The following is a 15,005-nucleotide window of genomic DNA, read 5'->3' on the forward strand; positions in this document are numbered from 1 at the left end:
CATATTTCCAACACTGGCAAAATGAATCAGAAATTTGTCAAATGTTTTGGTTATATTACTCCACACCACATACCTTCAGCATATTAAATTTTTATCATAAGACTTTACGAAACAAAAAGTAAAAGAGTAAAGTGACATTTTACACAGTCACTACCGTGGCTATATTCTTTGAAAAGGTGCCAAAGACACCACAGCTTGGAAACAATCAGTTGTCACTAAGGCGACATAATCCCCCGCTGCAAATTATCAAATCAAACTTAAAAAGTAGTGAAGGTCGTAGTTTATAGATGTCAACATGACCAGTCAACCTCTCTTGACATCTTGTTCTGTAGCTGGTTAATATGCTGAAATCTTCAAAGTCTTGTCATGGCCTTGAAAATTATGTGAAGGTCACCAAAATGGACTGGGCCCTGCACATTCCCTAGATGAAGCTTGGTGTCAAATATGAACAAAATCCACTGAATGGTTCTCGCTGACAAGGTAAAACGTAAAATGTAGGTCAAGGTCACAAAACCTGAATGGGACCTTTTCACATACTGTGACGAACCTAGGTACCAAGTATGGAAAGAGTCTAGTCAACCGTTCTTAAGATATTCAATNAAGGTCATATGTACGAACGGGGATAACAAAAGGACCAGTGCTTCAAGATACAGTCAGTCATCCCTTGCCATAACTCAGGTCTTGGGGTCAATGGATGCATTCCCTGCAAGATACATCAGTCATCCACCAGCATAATACTAGAGCTGTGTATTGTGGCGTTAGGAGACACCAGCAGTGGGAGACGATATATCCCGATACCAGTTTAATGAGGCGAGAGACGAAACATCACGAAAATATTGGCAAGGAACCTGTGAGACGATGATCATACGATACAATTGTATGTATACTATCGTATCCCGAACTTTACAATTTCTAAATGACTGAAACTTTATTTGTCATACAGCAGAACTTGTTTTACATTCACACACACTTAAAAAGCATTTCATTTAATAAAGTTTCAGCATTTAATGCTTAAGAAAGTACAGTCAAACATATTCAGTATACCTTGATCTAATATATATAAATTTGAAAGTGAAGTTTCCCTTAGGAAGTTGTGCTTCTATACCAATGCTTTCACAAACAACTCACTGTCATTTATTTCAGAATCACTGAAGAAATCTCTTAAGTCTGCTTTCTAAACTTTATCTGTTCTTTGTTCTCTTCTTAACAAAGCTATGACATTGTTCATAGTTGTTAATAAATGGTGTTATTTGTCAAACAACTACAACATATCTGCACATTTCAATTACTTGAAGACAAGTATTCTACAGGTCACAGAGTTTGTAAAATGTTCACACTCTTTGACTTATACACCAACTCCTTTGTTCATGTAACAAAGATAACAGACAAAACAAATTCATTTAAAATTCAATTTGTTTTTAAAACTCAGAAGAATTTCAAAGAGACTCCTTTCCTATTCCCAATGCAATACTCCTTACAACTTTAAGTAGTATTTAAGTTGTATCAGTATATATCGTCTCTTGTGGGGATACAGTGATGTATCATGGACCCTCGCGATATACATATCCTGATATATTGCCTCATTGTTTTTTGTATCGATGTACTCGTATCGCATAGTTGACAATGTAAACATCGATACCATGATGAATTGTTACACCACTACGTAATACACAACATGGAATAAGGACCAAGTAAAATCATAACTGCTATTTTGTGTATTGTGCCCTGTCAAAACCATGCCATATTGTCGGAAGTGAAAAAAACACCTGTAAATGCAAGTAGGAAACTTGTAATCAATTTGATAATTCCACACTGTCATTCCTGTTATGCAACCTGTTACTCAACTAAACCAGAAATAGCAATCAGCGGTGCATACATGTTCTGTTCCCATCTACTAGTGACTCAGTTAAAATACAACCCGATAATATAGCTTCAAAGAATGTCTATTCCATTATCAGAATAATTCATATCTTTGTTCTTTTAAGAAGGATAATATATATATTGCTTTTGTGTTAGTATAATGAATGTTTTATGTACACATTTAATATAATTGACACGGGCTTAGCACTTTGGGTATGTAGGTGAATACATTTTACATATGGGACAGTTTGACAAGCCACTGTTGACTTCACATGACATTTTGATTGCAAAACCAAAATACTGGCAATATTTTGTCAAATATAATTTCAATGAGTCAATAACTCGTGTCTTGAGGTCCATGGATGACAAGGCAAAAATCAGCTTGTGATTGCTGAGAACAATGTAAAATTGGTGCTACTGCGGGTGGAGCGAAAGGCTGAATCGCATGAACATGGTATGCGGAAGTTGTATGCGTATAGAATGAGGCAAAATTAGCATGCCATTGCACACACGTTCTTACTGATGTCACTGTAAACAGTTTTGAATTGAATGAAAATGGGACTATATTCAATCCAATGAACTGAAATCTAGGATGATCTTTTCTATTATGTGTTTTCTGGCATCGTACGTTTTCAGATGGCAGTATTTACTAACGCTATATACAGAGTGCTGCCTCAGAGCAAACATCGTAAGTACTCAGGTGAAGGCACGACTTTATGATCAAGATGTATTTTATAATAACAATGTTCCCCTGTCAGTGTGATTAATCAAGAAAACTTGAATGATATCGACAGCATCTGAAAACCCATGATACATGGATATGTACAATGAACAATTTTTGTGTGCAACTGAGAGCCCCCAATAAATGAGATAGTAACATGAAAATAAGCTAAAAGTAGAATGAAGATACTGACGTAACTAGACCTGGTGAATAAGGCCCTACGTGAACAAAGTTGTATTGATACATACGATACATACGGTACATATGGCCATGTAACAAACTGGGGAATATACATTGCAGAGATATAAAGCAACAGTAGCCGTTACAGGGCCATACTATCACAGGCACATGGATCGCTGGGCTTGAAGCAGAGTAGCTTCTGGAGTCCTTATGTACCTCTGAAAGCAGTCTGATTGCCAACGACCCAAGGTCTTAATCAAGTGATCTTCGACACGTGTGCATGCGTGGCCCAAGCAGCTGCACCGATACGGAAAGAGTGTCCGGAGTAATCTGCGGAGTTGAAACCAGCCAGAGACAGCGCTCTGCTTAGCCATGAGAGGAAGGTGAGTCCATTGATAGGTTGATTGTGTCTACCGATGAAGAGAGCGCCTCAGCCCAGAAGCTTGTTTGAGATTTCTGATATGATACAGTTTCCTAAGGCTGGAATCTGGACACAGAGAGCTGTTAGAGAATAGCATGATTGGCACCTGACAAACTAAAAAGGGTCTGTCTTAGATGCCTTAAGTAGGAGAGTACACTTCTTTGTAGATGTGTCAAAACTTAGATCGCCTCACACATACATTAGCACTGGGATCAAAGTTGTCTGCGTAGTTTTAAAGTTATCTCTCCACACGAAGAAACCAGAAAAGTCTGTGGTACACATGCATTCCATGACAAAGTCATTCATAGTACGAGTCCGAGTAGTCCAGCCGCGGAGGGTAGCTACCACCAATTTGGATAGCACACTGTATGTGATAGGTAGTCGCTTTCGTTGGACTGGCACTTGGAGTTTTTTGTACCCTCTCATAATGGATTGGAGTCTATTCATAGCACCGAATGGACGTTGTCAAATAGGGTTAGATCACACTGTGCTTGAGGTAGAAGAATCGCACCCCGCGAGGTATGATTTCACTGTCACTTGTTTCAGTTTGAGGACCCCATAGCTATGCGCAATGAAGTATAGCAACAGGCTTTCGGTCACTGGTGGAATATGAGTCGGAGAGGAGTTGGTACAGTCTGAAGGTCAACAGGAAGTTGGACCGGTAGCAGTTCATGCCCGTATTGTAGACTTCTTGTGTTCCTTTGCTGATGGTGGCTGACCACACGGTTTTGAGGTGATGATTTTGTCCCCCATGACTTGCGAGCTAGGGGGCACTGATGTGGGTCGGGCTGAGCATGAGGGGCCAGTGTTTGGAACTTGTGTAGCTGCAGTGTAATGAGATAAGGAATCTGCAATGTTGTTAGGAGAACCGGGACGTGTTTAGCTAGTATGATGAAATTATTCACTGCCGTTGTCCAAGTAAGCATGCACATACTAGTAAGTGACATGTTTTCACATTTAGATCTGCAGGCATAATTCAGGTGGCCAACTAGAGCGAGAATCTCTCTCTTTGTACAGGTTTTCCGTGGTCGAAAATTGTTCCAGTAGTTCGAAATGCTAACTATCTTGTCAGATGGAAGTCTGGCAGTCATGTCGATGGAGTTCAAAATAATGCCACGATATTCAATTTCGGTGACTGGCCCTTTAGTCTTATGCTTGGCTAAAGGGATGTTGAGTTCTTCGAAGGCACTTAGGATAGTTCTAATCGTGGCCTGTGAATCGTAGTTGGGTGGATCTATCGTCAAAAAGTCGTCCAACAGGTGTAGTACGTGTGGCAAGTGGTAGTTGTTCGTGAATATCCAGCATATGGCCTGTGACAGTGTGTCAAATATTTTTGGACTAGAAGCGACATCCAAAGCGAGTCCAGTATAGAAGTAGTAAGATTCTTTCCACTTAAAACCAAAGAAAGGCCAATACTTTGGGTCCAGTGGGATCTGCTTAAAGGCATCCGTGATGTCTGCCTCGCACATCTGCGCACCTCTCCCCAACTTGATGATTATGGCAATAGCTTTGTCCAATGTCACGTATGTTAAAGAACAAGCATCCTTATCAATAAGCCCATTAATGCTAGGGACATCATCTTTGTCGTGTGGTGCCGATAAATCCAGAATCAGGCATTTCTTCCCTTAATATTTCCCTCGGCCAAGCCTAGCGGACTCACTCTGTAAATGTCATAGGGTGGGGTAGTGAAAGGTCCAATCACATACTGTGTGGTCACGCGTTCTTTCTTGACTCCAGGAAAGCGTCAGTTCAGGGTGCTGAGATTGTTGCTGCATTCTACTGTACATAGAGGTGGTGTTTCCAGCATAGGACTAAATACTGAAGTTAGCCCGAACAACAAGTATTTGCAAAACGGTTTATCAGGGTGGTGATCTAATTCACGGCGTAAATGTTCAACGTTAATGGGGGTCAGTTTCTCCGCTGCTCCTGTTCTCAGTCAATCGAGTGGTGAGGATGTCTCTTCCTTGCACTGAGACTTCGAGTGCTGTTTGCGTGAATTGCAGTTCAAACAGACATGAGCTTGAACGGACATGTAGACTGAGTACATCCCAAATCATTGTAATTGTTGCAGATCTCTTTGCGTCCCTCACGCACGGGGCGTCCCTCATGTGCTGACTTTGAAATGTCTGGATGGGGTCTTGATTTTCTTCATTGATTTCATTGATAGGATCGTTAACACTAGCGGCGCTGTTTGCTCCTGTGGAGGATCGTCTACCCCGTCTGGTCGGCCTATCTGCCATGCTGACGCACAAGGAAGCTTGATGAGTTGGTTAATGGTGCTGATGGTGAGGGATGGCCGTGATTTTTACGGATAATGGAGTTGCTGTGGCAAGAGTAATAATTTGAACTTGGCAGCACAAGGGTAGGCATGAAATGAGATCGAGGTTTCCCATAATTTGCATACATGACGTCACCCATACGAGAATAGTGCATTATGGGTGTACAAAATAGTTTGGTACAAATTTACATGCGGGAATATAATACATGGAAGTTGTTGCAAACAGTTGTAAATATAAAAGAAAGATAGTAAACATGTGGGAATGAAATGTAAACAATGTTTGAGGAAATATAACACTTAGACTTAGGTAACCGGAAGTAGCTACGAAGCATGTTACGAGAGATATTAAACGAAGAGGAACTAACTGAGCATGATGGTTAATACTTTAGTAAGAATTTGAACAATATAACGTAATATAGTTGATATAAGATTTAGCAAGGGATGTAGGTAAGGAGGATACATAAAGTAGAAGAAATTTTACAGAAGGTAATGACATTAGGTTACCAAAGTAAGTACTGTATGTGAACGGACAAGCGTGAAAGCCACAATTAGATATATCCAATGGCATACGCTGTGTGAGATAATGTCATCTCTGCACAAACAAAATATATAAATTTACATATATATCGCGGGGAGAAACGGAGGGTATTAGATCCCATAATCCAGAGGTAAGTTTACTAACAATTACTAACAATACATGTAATTGTTCCTAATTTTAAAGTAAACACTACCTCTGGATTATGATAGCCTGAATCCCACATAAGGATGGAGGGTCCCCTTGAAGATGTTCCCCATTACATACCACTAGATTATCCTTAATCCACTACGACTAACTATGACTTGTTAGAGATATCCTTAGATTATCTCCATATTGGTCAGTAGTAGTGAGGGATCAAATCCTAAAAGGTTCGAGAAACCCCTAATTTCCTTATTTATGTGACAATATTGGGCTTAATTCAACAAATTCTTTGGTTTATGACATCACTTCCGGTTCTATGACGTCACTCCCGTCCGGTTCTATGACGTCACTTCCGGGTCTTATGTCACTGCCGGTTTTGTTACATCACTTCCATACCTGTCAACTCTCACGCATTTGGCGTGAGTCTCATGCTTTATTGGCAAATGTCACGCCTCACCTCCAAATAATAATCTCATGCATATCTGGTAGCCAAAAATAATTTCAAAATTTATATGCATTTTCATTCGTTTTTTCGCGTAAAGTTGAACATTGAAAAATGCCTGAATGAACGAAGTACTAAAACAATGTTTATGCGAATGATTCAGCTTATTCCGCGGACTTACATATGAGCTGGCGCAGCGCAATTGGACTTCCCTTCTGGCTATAGCCAATCACAACAGCTTTTTCTTATGCTTTCTATTTTACGAGGTTCCTTTGTTTGAGACGCAAAAACATGGACAGTGGATCTGATTCTGAGGGGCCTTCTGATGCAAAAAAAGCAAAAATTACGAAATATTATGGTGCTGCTAAGTATGACACTAAGTTTAATCCTAAATGGACGTAAACACATCCATTTATTGTTGCCGATTCGACAGACAGACATCATTTTCGATGCACCATATGCAATCGCAGTGTAAGCTGCAAACACCAAGGGTGGAAAGATGTAGAAAGACACATCAGTCGAAATTCCCACAAAGAGTTGGAGAAAATAACGTCGTCTACAAAGGTTGATATCTTCTCATCATTTGCAGCACACAACGCTATTAGCGACCAGGTACGTTACATCTTTAAGTGCATGAATTTTGAGTCCTCAAACTTCGTAATGAATTGCTTTTTTAAAAATACATTCTAGATCTAATTTTGTTTTGTGTCAATGTGCTGAAAATTAACGTTATTTTTAATGTGTTGAATTTGAATAAATACTAATTTTGTTTTCCTGAATATTACATGTTTTGAATGAATTTTAATAAATGCATGCCCTATTCTTATTACAGAACATTTGCATGAATTGCATGGTATGTTTAACAACTATGTCTTTAAATGGTAATATACATAGCATAAATGTTAATATATATATAAATAAATGTTATATAAATATAATATATAAATATAAAAATATATATAAATAAATGTTATATAAATATAATATATAATAAATATAAAATATATATATAGAATAAATGTTATATTATATATAAAATGTTAATATATTTAGACTTGATCCACATCTATATTAATTTAATATTTTAATATGGCTAATATTTTGCTATTCATCAGGCATTTTGCTGTAAGATTGGTTTATTAATCTGTGTAATCCATGAAAGGTTTATAAAATACAATGTTTTATGATATTTCTCCTATAGGTTACTTCGTGTAAGTAAAGGTTGCCCACATCATTGCTCAGCATAACCTGCCACTTCGGCGACAGCTGACCATTTGTCTCTCCTGCTTTTGCTAATATCTTCCCAGATTCTAAGATTGCCAAACAGTACTCCTCAGCAAAAACCAAGACAACATGTATGCTGAATGGAGCTATTGCTCCTTTTTTTCGTGGTATGTGGAACATGTACACTATTAAAGTACACAAATTAGATGCATTTGCATGCACACTATTATACCAGCAACAAAGTAACTATGAATTATTTTCCTGTCTGATGGACAGCACAACTAAACCTAATGAGGAACAGTATAACTACCAGTTTTGTTTTTTTATTATGTGAAATTATGTAAGAACTTTGTCAACAAAAAGAACCATTACGGTAATAACTAGAAATAAAATGAACCTTGTGTCACCAATTATGTTGTTATTTCAGCCCACCTTTGTGACATGATGAAGGCTCAGCCATATTCCTTGGCAGTTGATGGTTCAAACGATACAGGCCTAGAAAAGATGAATCCTGTTGAGCTGTTAAGCATTTATGATGTCAATACAAGCAAGGTAGAATTTCAAATCCTGGACAAGTGTTGCACCTCAGGAAATAATTCTGCAACTGCTGCCTGCATCTTTGACAAGATTAATGAGAAAATAACTGTCCACGACATACCATGGTCAAATTGTGTAGCTTTTAACACCAGTGGTGGGAAAGAGGTATAGTTCAACAACAGTGTCAATCTGCTATTTTGTAGGAAAGATTTCAGTCAGAGGTGAAGTTTGACATGGAAGATTTTTGTGTGGACATATTCTATTACTTGACAAGTCAACAAAAGGAAGGCAATCCTAAGTGATTTCTGCTCATTCTGCGACACCAATTACAAACAAGTTGTGAAACAAGTCAACACCAGATGGCTTAGTCTTGAAAAAGCGGTCACCAGAAACCTAGAACTATTTGAAGGTAGCAAGGGCTACTTCAAATCGACACAAGAATCCCAACCAAGGTTTAAGAGACTCAGGAGACATTATGAAGACCCAATGACTGAAATATACCTCTTATTTTATCAGTCAGTGCTTCCTGTCTTTACCAACTTTAACAAGTTTCTCCAGCGGGACGATCCCTGCATTTATGCAGTATACCCCAGATGACCTCCTTCCTAAAAAACTGTTGGGAAAATTTGTTAAAGTAGAAGTCATCAGGAAGAGTCTCCCAGTGGTAACAGATGTGGACTTTCTGCCTCCTGAAAATCAACTCTATGATGACAACATCTTTGTTGGAATTGCCACCAGAGACAAGTTGATAGCCCTTGAAGTGGAGGGTGATATATCGCCAAGAGACCGGAGATGTGCTACAAAGGAGCACAAGCTTTCTTTGTGAAGGCTGCTTCTGAAGCTGTACAGAAGCTGCCATGGTTGGATGACCATGATCTTCTGAAACATGCCATATTTGTAAATTTTTCTGTAAAAGGCAGCAGCAACATTTGAGGATGTATTATTCTTCACAAAACAATATCCACATGTGCTCCCATTTCACATCCCTCAATAGGTTGTTGAGCTGCAGGAGGAGTTTACAGAGTATCAGCTACTTGACAAATCTGATATTCCAGAAGCTGTCTGGAGTGCAGCAGCAGTCAAGGATGACCATGATGGCCAGTTTGACTACAGGATGGATGTTATCTGGGGGCACCTGTCAGTGTGCACACACATTTGGCAAGAAAAATTTGAAAAACTATCTGCAGCTGCTAAGCTTTTGCTTGTGATTCCTCATTCAAATGCTGGAGAGGAAAGGGTCTTCAGTATGGTGAGGAAAATCAAGACTGACTTCAGAAGCAGCATGTCCCTGAACAGCACCCTGAACTCTCTGATTACAGTAAAATTGGCCAATCCAGAGTCACCATCACCTTGTTACAAATGGGAACCACCAAAGGAATTGTTGAAGAAATGCAAAAGTGCCACAGACTCCATTCTAAACAGTGAACTGATATGAAACTCCACTAAACAACAGTGAACGTCACAGTGTTAATGTACAGTTTGAGACTTTCTGTTTAAACAAGGTTGAAATTCATACTCTTCTATACTGTTTATGATTAGTGAACAACAGCTGTACCAACCAATTGCATCACTGTTCATATCCACACTGAGCCTTCAATATCTTCTTGTGAGTTGTTATCAATCTATGGATTACACTGAGCCACTCTCAATAGTGACACCAAACTCCACTCCCAACATTTTGTGACTTATGTTTAGATATAGTTGAAAGTCAAAGTGTTTATACAGTTTCATTGTGTGATTTATGAACAGAAACTTTGCCTACTTAGTTGTTTCACTGTTCACATCCACTCTGAATCCTCGGTATCTTGTGAGATGTATATGAAGGTATGTGATGTTTTTGTCATGTTTTAGCATGCATCTTTTAGTGTCAAAATAATGCCACCAGAAGGCTCCAAATGCTCCTGAAAATCACTAAACTTCATTTTTAAATTTATTTATATTTTATTTTATTTTTATTTTTGTTTTGTTTTTGGAGGTGGGGGTTGCTTTTCCCCAGAGACCCCAAACCAGGGTGTTGCCCTTCGATAGGGGTTGACAACTCTGCACTTCCGGTCCTTTGACTTCACTTCCGGTCCTATGACATCACTTCTGGTTCCATGACGCCACTTCCGGTTCGATGGATGACGTCACTTCCGTCCATATATCTTGGTTTGCCCAGCATATTGACAACCTGAAGGGGGTAAGAAGTTAGTGGCTTCTGTTACCCTTTCAATGGTGCTCAGATGTTAGGTTTAAGGACTCATAAGATCCTTATTTTATCTTAATTGGCAATCTGTGATTTCATTCCACCAGTGATCCCCTCTCTGTCTGTTATTGGATGGTTGAATGTACCAGCGTAATGCTCAGATGGGGCACAGTAATCTCGCCCTATCAGATCTAGAGGCAGATGTACGGATTGCTGGAATCCTGTTACTCCTGTCATATCTTCCTCACGTAACCTCTGTTCTAATCACGGCCCTTTCATGGTGTGAGCGTTCAAGACTTCGTGGATTGAGGCAATCAGATTTAGTTGTGCAATCAGCGGCGTTGTTTCAAAAGTGATCATTCGCAAGGCCTCGGTAAGTTCCATAGATACTGCGAGAAAATTAAACTTCTTCCACTGCGCGATGCGCCAAACGTTTCAACGGACAAGCTAGCCTTTAAACGCCTTGTGTGTAACATCAACACAAGTCCCCGCAGATGGGGATATTTGTGGCCCCACATTTGCTAGTGTTAGTCAAGTTGAATCTAAGTCGATGTAACACGCGGTTCTGATTGGATAGAAAGAAGGGAGATAATTCGCTGTTTGCATCTTTTGCCGCTTAGGATTTTACGAGAACCGGAAATATGCCCGTATTAGAACAGAGGTTCGTGAGGAAGATATGACAAGTAACCTCTGTGGAAGAGAATGGTGTCCCAAAGGTCCCTGAGAAGAAGCCTGGTTCTTTGCGACAAACTGTCCTACATGTCATGTGTTTATATCCTTCTGTGAAACTAATGGACTTAAGGTCTATGGAATGTAATTCTGAAACCCTGGAGAGGAGGAGGAGGCCGTTTTAATCGATAGGAACTTTTAGTGATGCATCCTGCATCGGTTCATATGGGAGCCCTCTGGAGCCGATTAGAGTAATAAAGTCAGGTCCCATTTTGGAAAAATAGTGGGTGACACAATGTCCTTAATTTGGAACGATCTGATTTTATGAAGAGACGGATGGGATCTCACTGATAGTCCTTGAACATGCATGACCGATGCTATTGCTGAAGCGATACCCCTCAATGGTGTTATGTTTCAGATGTCTCTGATTCCTGAGATGCAGAATGAAATCAGCTATAATTGGTATGGTGACTGGAGCGTCAATGATTACTTGCTCTCATCTCCACTGGTTGAATCGTCGCCACTTAGCATTATACAAGGCAGCTGTTGATGGTCTAATGCACTCTGTGATAGCCTTGGTAACTCCTGTAGTGAAACCTTGTTCTCTGAGTGAACTGCAGAGTGCTTCTGCGATCGTAAGTCGAAGTTGATGAACATTCTCATAAACTCTGGACTTGGGTTGACTTTTCTGATTGTGCCACAAGGGAAGGCGGAGAGGTTCATCCGCTAATAGTTGCAGAAGCAATGGATACCATGGTCTGGCCGGCCAGTTCAGAGCTACTAGATAAACAATGCAATCGTGCTGGTGTATCTTTGCTAGTACATCCGAATCAGCTTGAATGGAGGAAAAGCGAGGCTACCATCTTGTTCCAAGGTATGGAGAGAGCATCGCCTCGCCCAAGCCTTAGGATCCGGGTACTGGACTGACAAAATCTGGAAGCCGGTTGTTCCTGGAAGCCGCATAAACACGATGCTGCTTCCCAAGCCTGGCTTAAGACTAAGAGTTTGAAGGCTTCCCAATTGTGTGTGCATTCTGTGGAAATCACCTTGTCTTGACAAGAGAGAGAATCGCTTAAGATATTTATCCGTCCCGAATGTGACAAGCTCTGATGTAAGTCCTCATGGAATTGGCTACTTGGAATATATTCTGAGTGATGCTGATGAGTTGTCATGATTTTGTGCCGCCTCTGCTTGTTGATGTATGCTACGGTGGCATTGTCCGAGGAATTGTCCGATACTAACATCACACTTTTCCTGTGAAGATGTGAAGCCCAACAACGAATTGGTTTTAAGAGTGCCAACATTTCCAGGCAATTGATGTGTAGACTGCTCTCTTGGTGTTCCACTGATCCTGAGTCTGCAATGATTCATGTGGACGCCCCACCCCGATCTCGAAGGTCCGAATACAAGGTTAGGTCAAGCTGCTGATGGCTTAAAAGTGACTCATGGAAGAACATGGCTGCTCACCGTCCACCAAAGTATCTCGGCCGGACTTGATCCGAGGTACAATGAGAGAGTCTAAGTCTCGAAAGCACATAACTGGTTGAGCCAGATCTCAGGTATCATCAAACGCAACCTTCCCCTCAGAGTGTAATCCTGTATGGAGGTGAGTCTTCCCGAACCCTGGAGTGACATCCACGGTTTAATTGAGACTGCTGGAGGGTCAAGACATTCCTAAAAATTATGCACAGATCTACTTTCCCTGCATCAGTTGCAGCCTGACAGGATCCGAAGACAGTCACAGCACTATCCGAGATTGAGTGGTTCAGCATATGAACAATGACATTAATGATGAACCAAAACATTTCCTGAACCAAAGTGAGTCAGTGAGTACATCACTAATTCGGGAATTTCACGAGATGGAGTGTGGGCAACAGATGCAGAAGTTATGTCAACAGCCAGTCTGTTAAAATGTGACATTTATATTTACAGTGCAGTTGGTCAGTCAATGCAATGGCTGATGTACCCTGCCAGCTTGAGCTTGAAAACTCACACTGATTATGCTTTGTATCTGGAAAATGTATCGGACCATTTCAATGTTGTAACCAGTGTTTAATTGTGTGAGAAGTACAATAAAATTATAGTAGTATCCTTAATCACTTGTTTTCTGTATGGGTATAATCTGGGCTAGGGGGTATACTATGGCCTAGTTCAGAATATAGTCTGGGACAGGGTATCATCACTTTCAGTCTATACCTTGACTTCCATTTCACCATGTTCAGTGTTTATCACATACACTAAAAGGAAAACAAGAAGACAAAGTCATCAATATCCCCAAGAAAAAATACTCTTCATGATTATGTCTACGAAGTTATGATTATGTCAAATACATAGGTGTGTATGTGGAAAAGTGGAAGAAGAGTATTGAAAGGTTTTAAAGCTCTGCTGCTGAAAAGAGCACTACCACCAATTTCAGTCTAAGTGAAACGTGTTGCCATGGAAACGCCAAAAATATTTTATTCAGAATTCCAAAACTACCAAAAGGCACCAGTACACCACCAGATATATGGATGCTATGTTTGGTGAAGAAACATTGAACGGTTTTAGAGCTCTGCTCTCGAAAAGAGCACTACCACTAATTTCAATCTAAGTCAAACTTGTTGCCATGGAAATGCCAAAAATATTTTATTCAGAATTCCAAAACTACCAAAAGGCACCAGGACACCGCCAGACCAATCTATGTGCCAAGTTTGGTGAAGAAATAGTGAACGGTTTTAGAGTTCTGTCTGAAAAGACAAAAGTGCACGGACGGACGGACGGACGACGCGACGCACGGATGGAGTCCATTTTAATACCCCCTAAAACGCTATGGGGATAATTAGAGGTTGTATTATTATCGCTACATGTCCAATAATATATCTGTCCACATTGACCCGGTCATTGACATTGATTGCAGTTAACTGGGTAGCCATGTTTGCTTACAAAATTAGACCATTTTTATTACTAAACATGTTGCTAAGTAAACGACGCCATATTGTTAATGAAATATGAAATGGAGCATAAAATAAGATGAACATCAAAATCTTGTAAGATTTTGTGTTCTTTTAAAACCCTCGAATCAGTGTGATTACAGCACGCGGTCAATTCATCAATGAATTGATGAAATATTATAAATGAATGTAGTGGTGTCAAAGTAGTTCCAACATCCAATGAAAATCTACAAATATACCATCGACCAATCTACTTTGAGAATTACTAAATTGCACACTGTGCAGATATCAAAAAGATATTACACGGATCTCCTCACCCGTGCATGGGTAATAATGTGAATGATCAAATGCAGTAGCTTTTATATGTGAATCTCACTCATTGAATTGCCAGTGAATTTGTTGTACATTTGGCAGTCGGAAAAGTATGTATTGCATTGTTGTAACAATGATGTATTCAGATGATTACCGTATTAGCATAATCACTTGTCTGTGTGTTGAATAACGCTTTGTTATTCAGAGTGAAATGTAATGCTGTAATCACTCTGTAAAGTGTAGTCATCCCGAGTGTGTAAAACTCGCTGTGTGTTGAATTAGAAAAATCAAATATATATTTTTGTATAGTGTCCAGGACAAGTGTGGTCCCCTAAGGGGCAGTTCCTGTGTGGTCTCTCCTCGCCTCGCCTGCCTTTGACTGACCTGCATGTACTCCGGCCAGGATGTACTGACACTTGACTCTCTAAAGCTAAATCTATTAACATTATAAGGAAATAATAAGAAAAACAAAATAAAAATGCTAATTATAATAAAACTACTTGAACAGCATTATCAGTTCATACCTGTGTCTGAGTCAATGAGAGGCAGGTGTTTTACATCGTCCAA

The sequence above is a fragment of the Haliotis rubra genome, unplaced genomic scaffold, assembly GCF_003918875.1.
Source record: "Haliotis rubra isolate DU_JTF1 unplaced genomic scaffold, ASM391887v1 Scf1555, whole genome shotgun sequence".
In the NCBI taxonomy this organism is placed as follows: Eukaryota; Metazoa; Mollusca; class Gastropoda; order Lepetellida; family Haliotidae; genus Haliotis; species Haliotis rubra.